This window comes from Prionailurus bengalensis, chromosome A1 (assembly GCF_016509475.1).
Source record: "Prionailurus bengalensis isolate Pbe53 chromosome A1, Fcat_Pben_1.1_paternal_pri, whole genome shotgun sequence".
NCBI lineage: Eukaryota > Metazoa > Chordata > Mammalia > Carnivora > Felidae > Prionailurus > Prionailurus bengalensis.
The window spans coordinates 74266665-74277961 of record NC_057343.1 but is presented as its reverse complement, the minus strand read 5'-3'; the positions used below and the strand labels follow the sequence as shown (position 1 = coordinate 74277961).

General features: G+C 37.1%; 1 pseudogene; it reads right to left on the bottom strand.

Annotated features, from left to right (window-relative positions):
- Positions 1-4031: 4031 nt before the first annotated feature.
- The window catches only part of LOC122478841, a 48278-nt pseudogene continuing 41012 nt past the window's right edge, over positions 4032-11297 (bottom strand).

Sequence of the window (11297 nt, the reverse complement as noted above, 5' to 3'; positions counted from 1 at the left end):
TTAGAGTTTGAGGATCTGCCAAAAAAAAAAAAAAAAAAAAAAGTTAATAAAAAAAAAAGTGCATCCATTCCCACCCACCTTGCCTCACCCTACCATGCGCGCAACCTATTTTCATGAGTTGCAAAATTTATGCCCAACCCCGTGTGGCTACCATCATACTACTATATTCCTACCACCCACCCCCCGCCCACACACACACACACATATTGGCATATTGGCATACTCACTTCACAGACACTCTAAAAGACCTAGAAGTTCAAAAACCTAATGACCAAGAAGGCATCATTTTGGGAAACAAAGGAAGACCATCAGATAGAACAGGAAAGGCTACTTATGCAGAGCCTTCAGTAGCAAGAGAGGGAGCCGCCACAATTTGGGTCTGGCAGAGACTCAAAGGCAAGCACAGGATGGGAGAGCTCCATAGAGGAAAAGGGGAAGGCTCCAGGCGTGCCGCGACTGGAGGCTGCTGGCCTGGGGAAACTGGAGGCGGGCCAGCTAGAACCGGGGTGACCTATGTGATTGGCTAGAGTGCACATTTGGTAAAAAGTTAGGGAAGCTGTCAGTTATTAAGTCCTGGCCATTTGGGGCCCATTGCTCTAAGGCTTATTGTATAGTTGCTAGAAACTTCTGTTAGGTGTGACTTACAGAGAGGATGCTGGCTTCCTGGGCTGAATACTCTAGATAATGTGCTGGTTTCCTGGGCTGGTTGCTATAGATCTCCTTATATCACCTGGTCATTTTCTATTTCTATATTCAACCTCTCAGCTTTATTATATTTTGGCATGTGCACATAAAGGCAGAGACAGGAGAAGGTCTGGCGTCCAACAGAAATTCTAGTTTTTCACACAAATGTTTCTGATGAGAAAAGATCTGTGCACAGCCACAGGTGATCTGGGAGTAGCGTTTCTTGATCTTGCAGACAAAGTACTTAAACTGCAGGGTAGGAGGGGAGCCCATCCAAGTCTAGGAGAATGTTAACTGGATAATTTCTGCTTTCAAGATACCAGATGATGGTTTTGGTGTGAGACAGGTTTTCAACAAAGCACCTAAATGGACACTGAGCACAGTCAAAGGGAGACTTTGTATTCCATCTGTTGGCAAACACTAAAACTAGACCAATGCCTCCTAAATCTAGACGAGGACGGACTAAGTCCTCATTTTCCTAATGAGTGATTTTTCTGTGGCATAATAAAGGGAGTGTCAATTATCTTAAAGACTTCAGGGAATCATATCTCTGAAAACTATTTGCTTCAATTAAAGGAAGAATTTTTAGGGCGTTCCTGGGTGGCTCAGTAAGTTAGCCATCTGATTCTTAGTAAAGCGTCCAACTCTTGACTTTTGCTCAGGTTATGATCTCACAGTCATGTGATCAAGCCTCGCATCGGGTTTTGCACCAGAAGTGGAGCGTGCTTAAGATTCTCTCTCAATCTCTCTCTCACTCTCTCTCACTCTCTGCCCCTCTGCCCCTGCTTGCTCTCTCTCTCTCTGTATCTCTAATATAATTTTTAAAAAGGAAGAATTTTTAGAAAATTCAGATATAGGCAAGAAATCATAGTCTCCATTGAAAAAATAATCATATAGAATAGGCTGCCCTACAAAGAGACCTAGATAAGACATGAAGACAAAGGCTGAGATTAAATCTGAGATAAGAGAAGTTCTAGACCCTCCCTAAAACCACAAAAGCAGAATTAAACTCCAAAGGTGGGCATCTTTAAAGAGAAGAATCTGTGTATATGTAGCTCCTACTTACTGGAAAACTAAAGTTACCTCAGCATGCAAAGAAAAAGATAAAACGATACAGTGGAAGGAAAAGTAGCAAAGGGAGGCAAAGAAACTAAAATACGTATTTTTTTAGAAATTAAAAAGAAATTCCCTGAGCTGTAAAACATAAACTCCCTCTCGTACATCGAAAGGATTCATGTCATCCCAGGGAGAAAATATAAAACTCGACAAAGACATAAAATTTCAAAGATCGAGAGCAAAATTTCTGGCTTTCAACAAAAGAAGAGATGTCATATTAGCCGCATATGTCTCCTCCATCAGACTAGATTCCAGAAGAAAATGGAGTTGGGTCTATAGAATTGGATAAGAAATCAAAGAATTTCCTACATCAAACTAGCTCATTTATTTACAAGTGGAAGGAAAGATTTTTTTTTAGACCTGCTAGGAAAGTGAAAAAATAGTTTTCATGTAGATTGCCTAAAAAACATGTATTTTAGATGACCAAGAATGTAATCAAAATGAAAGGGCCAAAAAATATTCAGGACAACATAAAGAAAAATCTGAGACTGAACACCAAAAAAGACTGAGTAGTAAATGAGATCAGATTAATACAACATTGTTAAGTTATCTTCTGCAAAATAAGGCAAAATGTAAAAAAAAAAAAAAAAAAAAAAAAAAAATCCTGCTCACTTACTATTAATAGTATGTACTAACAAATTTCAGATTTATTAACAACATGGTAAAAAATGTAAAAGTCTGCTGAAAGCATGTTCTAAGTTTAGCTTTACATAGGTCACAGTAAGAAGTGATTATGTTGGGGCACCTGGGTGGCTCAGTCTGTTGAGCGTCCAACTCTTGATTCCCACTCAGGTCACAATCACTCGGCTTCATGGGTTTGAACCCTGCATCATGCTCTGTACTGGCAGCACAGAGCCTGCTTGGGAATCTCTCTCTGCCTCTCTCTGCCCCTCCCCAACTAGTGCTGTCTCTGTCTCTTTCAAATAAACTTTAAAAAAAAGAAAAAAAGAAGTGATTATGTTGCTGTTCATTGACAATTAAAAAAATTTAGATTAGATGGTGTTTTTGAAAAACTTAAAAGATAATCATTACTGACATTACAAACAGGATGCACACCTGTTTTCCAAATCATTACATAACAAAAAAGGAAAATTCAAGAATCTGCAAAGAATAAAAATAGTTAATATTTATTTAATTCACTCTATGCCAGGTGCTATACATACTTGCTTTTTTCCCCCTCATTATTCCTTAAACTATTGTATAAAGTACTTATTTTATTTTTCCTTTTTTAGGGAATGAAATTGAAGATTAGAAAAATATAGTAATGCATTCAAAGACAGTGTTAAGAGCTGGTATTTTAACTCAGAGAGGTGGATTTCAGAGATAATGTGGACCCACGGTCATGTGTTGTCCTCTCTATACGTCTACTGATAGCTTATGATGTGCCAGGAACCATGCCACTAATTCAGTTAACATTTCAATAGTTCTATGAGATAGGCAAGGATATAAAAAGGAGAAGCAGAAAACAAAGCGTTATTAACCCTATCAGTGTACTAGTAACTTAAAATTTATTTTGAAGCACAAAGATTTACGGATTTAACTTTTTATTTATTTTGTTTAATTTTATTATTATTATTATTATTATTATTTTGCTTTACTTTTGGGTCTAAAACTAAATGATGGGGGAAAAAAAGGCAAAAATAAATAACCAAAGAGATGTACAAGATATGAGATGAACAGCAACAAAAGAAAAGCTTAGGAGATGAAATTAATTCCAAAAAAATACTCAGTATTAAATGTATGAAAAGCAAAAAGAGAATCATCGTGCTGTATTGCTGTATTGTTTGTATAAGTTTGATCTATAATTAAGACAAAAAGTCAACAGATACGCACTCCATATATCATAAATATATGGCATATTATAGATAATTCTATTATACGTATGTAAAATATATGTATTTGTATGTATTGTATATTGTAAAATATATGTATTTTACAAATGAAATGTAGAAAAATTTTATTTGCTGGTCACTGATTCTTGAAATTCAATTCCACATCGATGAAACGAACACAAAATGACAGTCATTGAAACTTGCTAGCCCGCCAAAAACTTAACTTGGTAAAAGTGACCACGTACATATGCTTGAAGGGTCTTCTGATTCTCCGTGTAATTTAACTTCCAGTTTCTACCACCTGATGTTCAAGTGCCCTTACAGGTTGGCCATGCACAGTCTAACAGAGAACCATATAGATAGTCAAGCAAGAGTTTCTTTCTTTATTCGACGGTAACAACAAAAGCTGTAGTAAATGGTGACTTTTCTATCCAGGAAGAGTAACTAAAGACAGCTATGAAATCTGCAAAGGAAACTAGAGACCAGGACAAAGAGGCAGGGTGAGCCCAGATGTTGCACGCTGCTCTACGCCAGCAAGGACAGGCAAGCCAGTTACCGACTGCTTTCCTTACTGACGCGAACAGCCAGTTTTTCCTCCAAGAACTTTGTCAATGGTTGCATTCCATCGCTTGTAGTTCAATACAAAGAATTAGGCCTCACAATAAAATCACATTTTTCAGAAGAAATATCATACACTTAGAATCACTGACTGTCTTTTCTTTGTCTTTTTTTCCTTGAGCGTGTAGGTGTTCGAGTCGCTTGTGTTTCCTCTTTTACACCAGGTACAGGCTATTTGAAAACTGTTCCGTTATCTTTGTCATCAACATTCATTTTAGCCGCTTCAGATTTTTGTTTCTCCAAAACTGTTGGTGTGCAAACTGGTGTGGGGCCCTGGCTAGCCACAGTCTGCTCAGGACTGCTAGGAGTGAATGAATTCTTTTTCTTCTTCGCCTTTGGTAAGACCTGACCTGGCTTTTTGTAGATTTCTGAAGACCAGTGTCTGAAGCATTTCTTTCTTCTTTTTCTTTTTACGTAAAATTAGTGGAGGAAAATCATAATCAATTTCTTTTTCAGCAATTCTTTTCCTGAGTAATTTTTCTTTCTTCTTAAGTCGCTCCTCCGTCTGTAGCTTTTGAAGAAGCGTCCGATTCTGATTATACCGCTTCAGTGCTGGATAGGATGGCTTTTTAAATGGAATCTGCCACCATCTGAAAAGTTCTTCATGCACTTTTTCAGGTGGTATAAGATGACACTTTAAGAGCCTTTCACCAAAAAGGTAGTTGTTCATTGTTTCAGCAACTATCTTGGCAACATTTTGAGATGCAAACTCCACAAAGGCATAGCTTTACTATTTCCAGTCCGTTTCCTTTTGGACGGTCTGAATCTTGTAACAGTGCCAAACTGGGAGAAATACGCTGGGATCTGGGTTTCATAAAGTGCTGGAGGTAAGTGGCCCACATAGATTACTCCAGTAGTAAGTTTTGCTTCCTCCTGTCACTGGATTGCACCCCTGCAAGCCTGCACCACCTCCTTCTGAAACTGGGCCACCTCCTGCGTGTTCAGCAACAGGAACAGGGCCTTGGTGACAGCTTCCAAGCCCAAGAGCTCCACGCGGCTCCCCCGCTATATTTTATATTTTTAACTGATCATATATATACATATACAGAGACAGAATCTTTTTTTTTTTAATGTTTGTTTATTTTTGAGAGAGAGAGAGAGAGAGAGAGCACGAGCAGGGGAGGGGCAGAGAGAGAGGGAGACACAGAATCCAAAGCAGGCTCCAGGCTCTGAGCGGTCAGCACAGAGCCCGACAGGGGGCTTGAACCCACAAACCTCGAGATCATGACCTGAGCCAAAGTCGGATACTTAACCGACTGAACCACCCAGACTCATCGAGAGAGAGAATATTTTAATATACCAATCAGGTAGATCAAAAGACATAGATAATTAGAAAAATGCAATAAAAAAAATTAGTCTAAATCAAGCTTTGCAGTCTACAAAAAAAAAAATCATCAATAGAAATTTGGCAGACTGATATTAAACTTAGCCAAAAAATCTCAATTCCATAGTTATAAAAGCAGAAATTATAGAAGCCAGATTATTTGATTATAAAGCTATATTATAAATTAATTTGTTCATATAATACAAAAAAATCTCGAATATTAAAAAACTGTCCCAATATTTAAAAACAGACTAAAAAAAGAGAGAAATACATTGTAAAATAAATTTATGAGAAATCAAGCTCATATATTTCTGTAGGTATATAAAGAAGTCCTAACTGAAATACTAGCAAATTTATAATCCACTAAAATTAAGTACAAATGCCTGGATGCTTTAATAAAGGTTTTAGAATTGAAATGTTATTAACTCAAATAAGGGAAACCTTGTAGTTGCCTCAATGTGGGGTTAAAAAATATTTAATAAAGTTTAATCATTAGTCTTGAATTTATAAGCTTTAAAAAGTCTAGGAATTAAAAACATGAGACACGGTAACAATTTCATACCAAAAGCCATTGCCATTATTAAGTCAATGAGAGTCAACCTCATTAAAGGAAGGCTGTAATCATCATTCTTTTTTAGCATTGTTCTGGATGCTACTACAAATCTAAAAACAGATGACAATAATTAGGAAGAGACAATAGTGTCATTATTAGTGACTAATGTGGCTGTATATCTATAAAATCTACATAAATAAGCTGAAAAAACTCTCCTAATTCATAACGTTCAGCCAAGCGGATACACGTAAGATAAATACACAAAATCAATAGTGTTTTCAATACACCAATAATAACCTTGCATTAAAATTTGTAAATTTTACAAGAGTGTTTATTTTTAAACTGTTGACTTTTTTCCAAGGTGCTTCATTGAGAAAATATCTCTTTCCCTGCCATATGTTTTAAACAATGTAAAAGAAAATCTGAATAAGTCATCAGAAGTGTCCATGTTGCTGGATGTGTTAATGTCTTGCAACTTGACACATAGGTTAAACATAATTTCAATTAAAACCTTAAGCTTGGAATTCAACAAAATAATTATTAAGGATACAAAAATTTGAAAGAATACAAATTGAGGATTGCTAAGAAGCATTGTATACAGGCAAAGAATGAAAGATGACATAATTACTAATACAATAAAATACACTACCAACTAAAATGTTTTCAATTTTCGCAGAGTACACGCAACATATATGACAAATTACAAATTTAATTACAACAGTACTAAGATCCTGATAGGCACCTGGAGAACAGACAGAACCAAAAGTTCACGAAAGAGAAGGTTGCAATGGCTAAACATTTGGAGGGGAAAGAAATGCATCATGGCCAGTAATTAAAGAAATGTTTGCTCAACGATGAAATACTACTCAGACCAATTAAACTTGCAAATATGATACCATAACATTGGTAGAGATGTGATAAAACACATCACTGCCAATGGTAGTGTAATAACTTTCCGGGTTGTGATCTGGAAATGTGGAGGGTGTAGGGGAGAAAGGGAGAGATACAGGAAAAAAATGTGGAAAATATTTGTCGCATCTCAGGGAGGTGAGATTTCTGTGGTATTTTCTTCTTTATACTTTTCTGTATATAGTGATATAATAATATAAATATTACTTTAATCCAAAAATAGATGGAAAGCTTGAAAGAGATCATCTCTAACTGACTTTCGGTTATGAATGATTCTATTGCCGTACCAATGTCAACATTCAAGTTCCCACAATTATGGTCTAAATGTACCTAAACCACTTTTTTTTAATGTTTCTTTATTTTTCAGAGAGAGAGAGACAGCATGATCAGGGGAGGGACAGAGAGAGAAGGAGACACAGAGCGTGAAGCAGGCTCCAGGCTCTGAGCTGTCAGCGCAGAACCTGATGCGGGGCTCGAACCCACTGACCATGAGATCATGACGTGAGTTGAGGTCAGATGCTTAACCAATTGAGCCACCTAGGCACCCCGTGCCTAAACCATTTATTTTTAAGGCTATTGATGGTCTACCGTGAATTTTAAATCTCTATATCCTTAGTCAAGTTTGATGGTATATTTTTACCTTTCTTGTTTCAGTAAAGTGGACGGTGAAGAAAGTTGCCCACTTCATTCTAAAACTATATTAATATGTAAAGCGTGTAAATAATTGCCCAGAACATATCTGAAAATTCTACTAATTATTTGGACTGTTCAGTGGGAAAAGCAGGTCTTATAAGTGAGCTTTAACATACAAGATTGAAAGAGCTGGGAAAGAAAGTTTCTGCATACAGCCTGACAATGCAGGGAATGTATAATGATGAGTTGAGAAAGATCCATATCATTTGAGTTTTATAAAAAGGGGAAGAGGGTAGTGTCCATGACTTTGCTTAGACCTGAGAAAGCCTTCTGTTGTGTGGCTTTTAAAAGGAGAGAGAAGAGTTAAGTGCTGTCATCTACTCAAGTTCAGGTGGAGAAGCTTAAGCAGATACTCATCAATTCACATCTATTTCTGCAGAACATGATCATTGATTTTGCCCCTTTTGAAAACAAATCAGTTTGTTGTCATTATGTAGAGTCTTCAGTTATACAGGAAAATAAAATTTTAAAAGGAAAAGTGTACAGGGGATCTGAATGGCAGTCTGCCTCAATTGTGGCCCCCAAACAGGCTTGCAAAAATACATGACTTAAGTAATTGACTCAATGAATTTCATTCTCTGTGCCTGGGTAGACACAGTCAAGAAAATATTCCCTTCTCCTCAGTAAAATAAAACTGAAGGTCCAGTGGATGGGTTTGGATTTCATCAAGCCTATTACCCTTATCTCTTCCTTATCTCAGAGTTTAAACCTGAGATTTCTTCATTTTCACGAGTTCACTATTCTTTGGGAATCCAAAGGGACTACCTTCAAAATTTGCTTACCTAGTCCCAGTAAAGGCAAGATTGCTTGGGGGAGAATGTTTCTTAGAATAGAAACTCCATTATTTCCCTCTATTGTCAAGATCATCTTTTACTATAGAGACAAATTCCCAATCTAATTAATCATTACTCTGACTTTCAATACCTAAAAATTAGAAGAATTTTGCAGTTTCCCAGGTATTTGTAAAACTTGAGCTAGACATACCTAGCGAATTCAGTGAAATAGTTTCTGCTGTCTCGTAACTTTTCTCTATGATAAACTGTTTACCTCATCCACAGGCTTGAGTCAATCAAAATATTGTGAATCATTTGTTGTAGAAATAATTTGATTAATCTCTTTAAATTTCAAACATCAATCCATAGTGAAATCTTTTTCTGATTTTTTTTCTTCCATCATATTCAGTCTTCCCATGTACCTTATTTACTCTGTGTAAATCAGGAAGTCTGCAATGCATCTTAATTCATACTATTTTGTTCAGGTCTTCATGTCAACAGATGCTTTGAAACCATTATCCTGTCTTAAACTTCCTCTCTCCAAACTGTGAGATCTTTCCATTGCTTTTACAACTTGTTCCTCTTAACCCTTAATGCATTTTTTGCTCATGTTTAACACTCTGTGGATTTCAACCTTTTTCTAAATTCTGAGATGGACATTTTCTCTAATACATTAATTCATCTAGTGTTTCTATACAAACTGAGCATATGACATGTGCCAAGTCCTGTGGTGGCCCGTGGGAGTGAACAGTGAACAGCTTGTCTCTCACTGTTTGTGTCTCCATGCCCAGACGTCTGATTTCTGTGCACTGACAATGAGTGACTGATTCTGACCCAGTGATGTACTCTTATTTGACTAATCCAGTGACATAGTTGTCTAGGTAATTTCAATACCCTTCAGCTGAGTTTTATATCGGTCCCTATGTGTGTGCTTTTGGTTTCAATACCCAATCATTCTAATTTATCAAAGCCACTATGCAATCACTGATGTCACAAACCCAAAACTCTGTGTTTATTCCCATTTAGGACGCATGTGCCGGACCTAATTTGAAAAATAATTTCTGGTAATGTTCAGTACTAGTGCATTTGATTGGTCATTTTGTTCTTGAGACACACTGTGCTCAGAACCCATATGACAGGTGTGGGCCTTGAGGATGTGGTATCTAAGGCCTATGAGAAGCAAAATTTCACCTTCTTGAGACACCAGGCTTTATCACCTCTTCTGCCTTTTGGTTTGGTCGACTTTGATCAGAGCTCATCAAAATGGAAAGAGGAAATATTAAGACAAGTAGAGAAGCCAAAATATAATGAAAACAGACTGGAGAATGAAGGCTCCTTACTCCAAAAAAAAAAGCACCAACAGCACCAAAATGGCTTCCTTAGGGCCCTAATATTTTCAGAATACATTTATAGACTTAGACCCTCTGTTCAGGATGCTTCTCTCCTAATCAATAGTGACACATCCAACTATAATTCCAAATGGGCACCAACTTTGATTTGAGCTCAATGGGACAGAAAACACAAAATAACAGTGACTGAAGCAAAAAATTATTTATTCTCTCTCAGGTAGACAAAGTATGAGAGCTCCACAATCAGTAGGATCTCTGCCATTCTCACCACATGGCAAAAACCGTGTTGATCAAGATGGCTGCCTCAGCTCTCGCAATGTGTCCAGAAGGAAGTAGAAGAGGAAAGGGCAGAAGTGTATTCTCCCTCCCTTTAGGGATCCTTACTGGAAGATGCCTATACCACTCTGCTCATATTACTTTGGCTAGAATTTAATTATATGGCCATACCAGCTGTGAAAGAGATTAGGGAATTTCATTTTTGTCCTGGGAAATTATGTTCCCAGCTAGCAAGTGGAAGTTCTATGATTAAAGAAGAAGGGGGAATGAATATTGAGGGGAAACCATCATGATCTGCTGAGAACTAATTATTTTTGTTAAATAATGATTTGAATAATTTAATGACACATGAAATCTGACCACCTTTTCTACTTAATCTCAGTCCAGCTTTCCCTCTGTAAAGTCTGATTCATTTGCCCTAAAAAGCAGCAATAACAAACCATGATTGTAGAAGAGATAATACTGAGCACATTATCTACATTTATCGTGGATCACCTAAGTCTGTATTCAGAAAAATCAGACTAAATCGTCTATACACAGCATTTCACATAAGAAAATTAAATACTGAGGCTGGGTGGCTCAGTCAGTTAAGTGTCCGACTTTGGCTCAGGTCATGATCTCGTGGTTCATGGGTTCGAACCCCGCATCAGGCTCTGTGCTGGTGGCTCAGAGCCTGGAGCCTGCCTCGGATTCTGTGTCTCCCTCCCTCTCTTTCCCTCCCCCAATTGTGTTCTGTTTCTCTCAAAAAAAAAATAAAATAAAGATTAAAAATTTGTAAATAAACAAATAAATAAAATACATATTAAAGGTCATGAAAATTGATTCATGGAATCGATTCCCTAAATCTAAGTAATGTTTCGATAAATGCATGAGAATTCGTATCTCTTCCCTGACTGCATTTGAGCATCACCTGGGGAGTTTGTCTTGTTGTTGTTACTATTTGCTTCATTATCTTCTAATAATTCCAATGCCCAGCACACACCTGAGACCAATTAATCCAGAATCTGCAGGGTGTAGGAAAGGGAAGTGAGATCCAGGTCTCTATCTTTTAAAAGCACTTTCTGAAGCATAGGACTCCATCCACAGCAACTGCTAATGAAGTCTTAGAATATAAGCATGAAATGGGCCAGCACCGATGCTTTTAATTGCACTCAAGAGTAAAGTGCAATT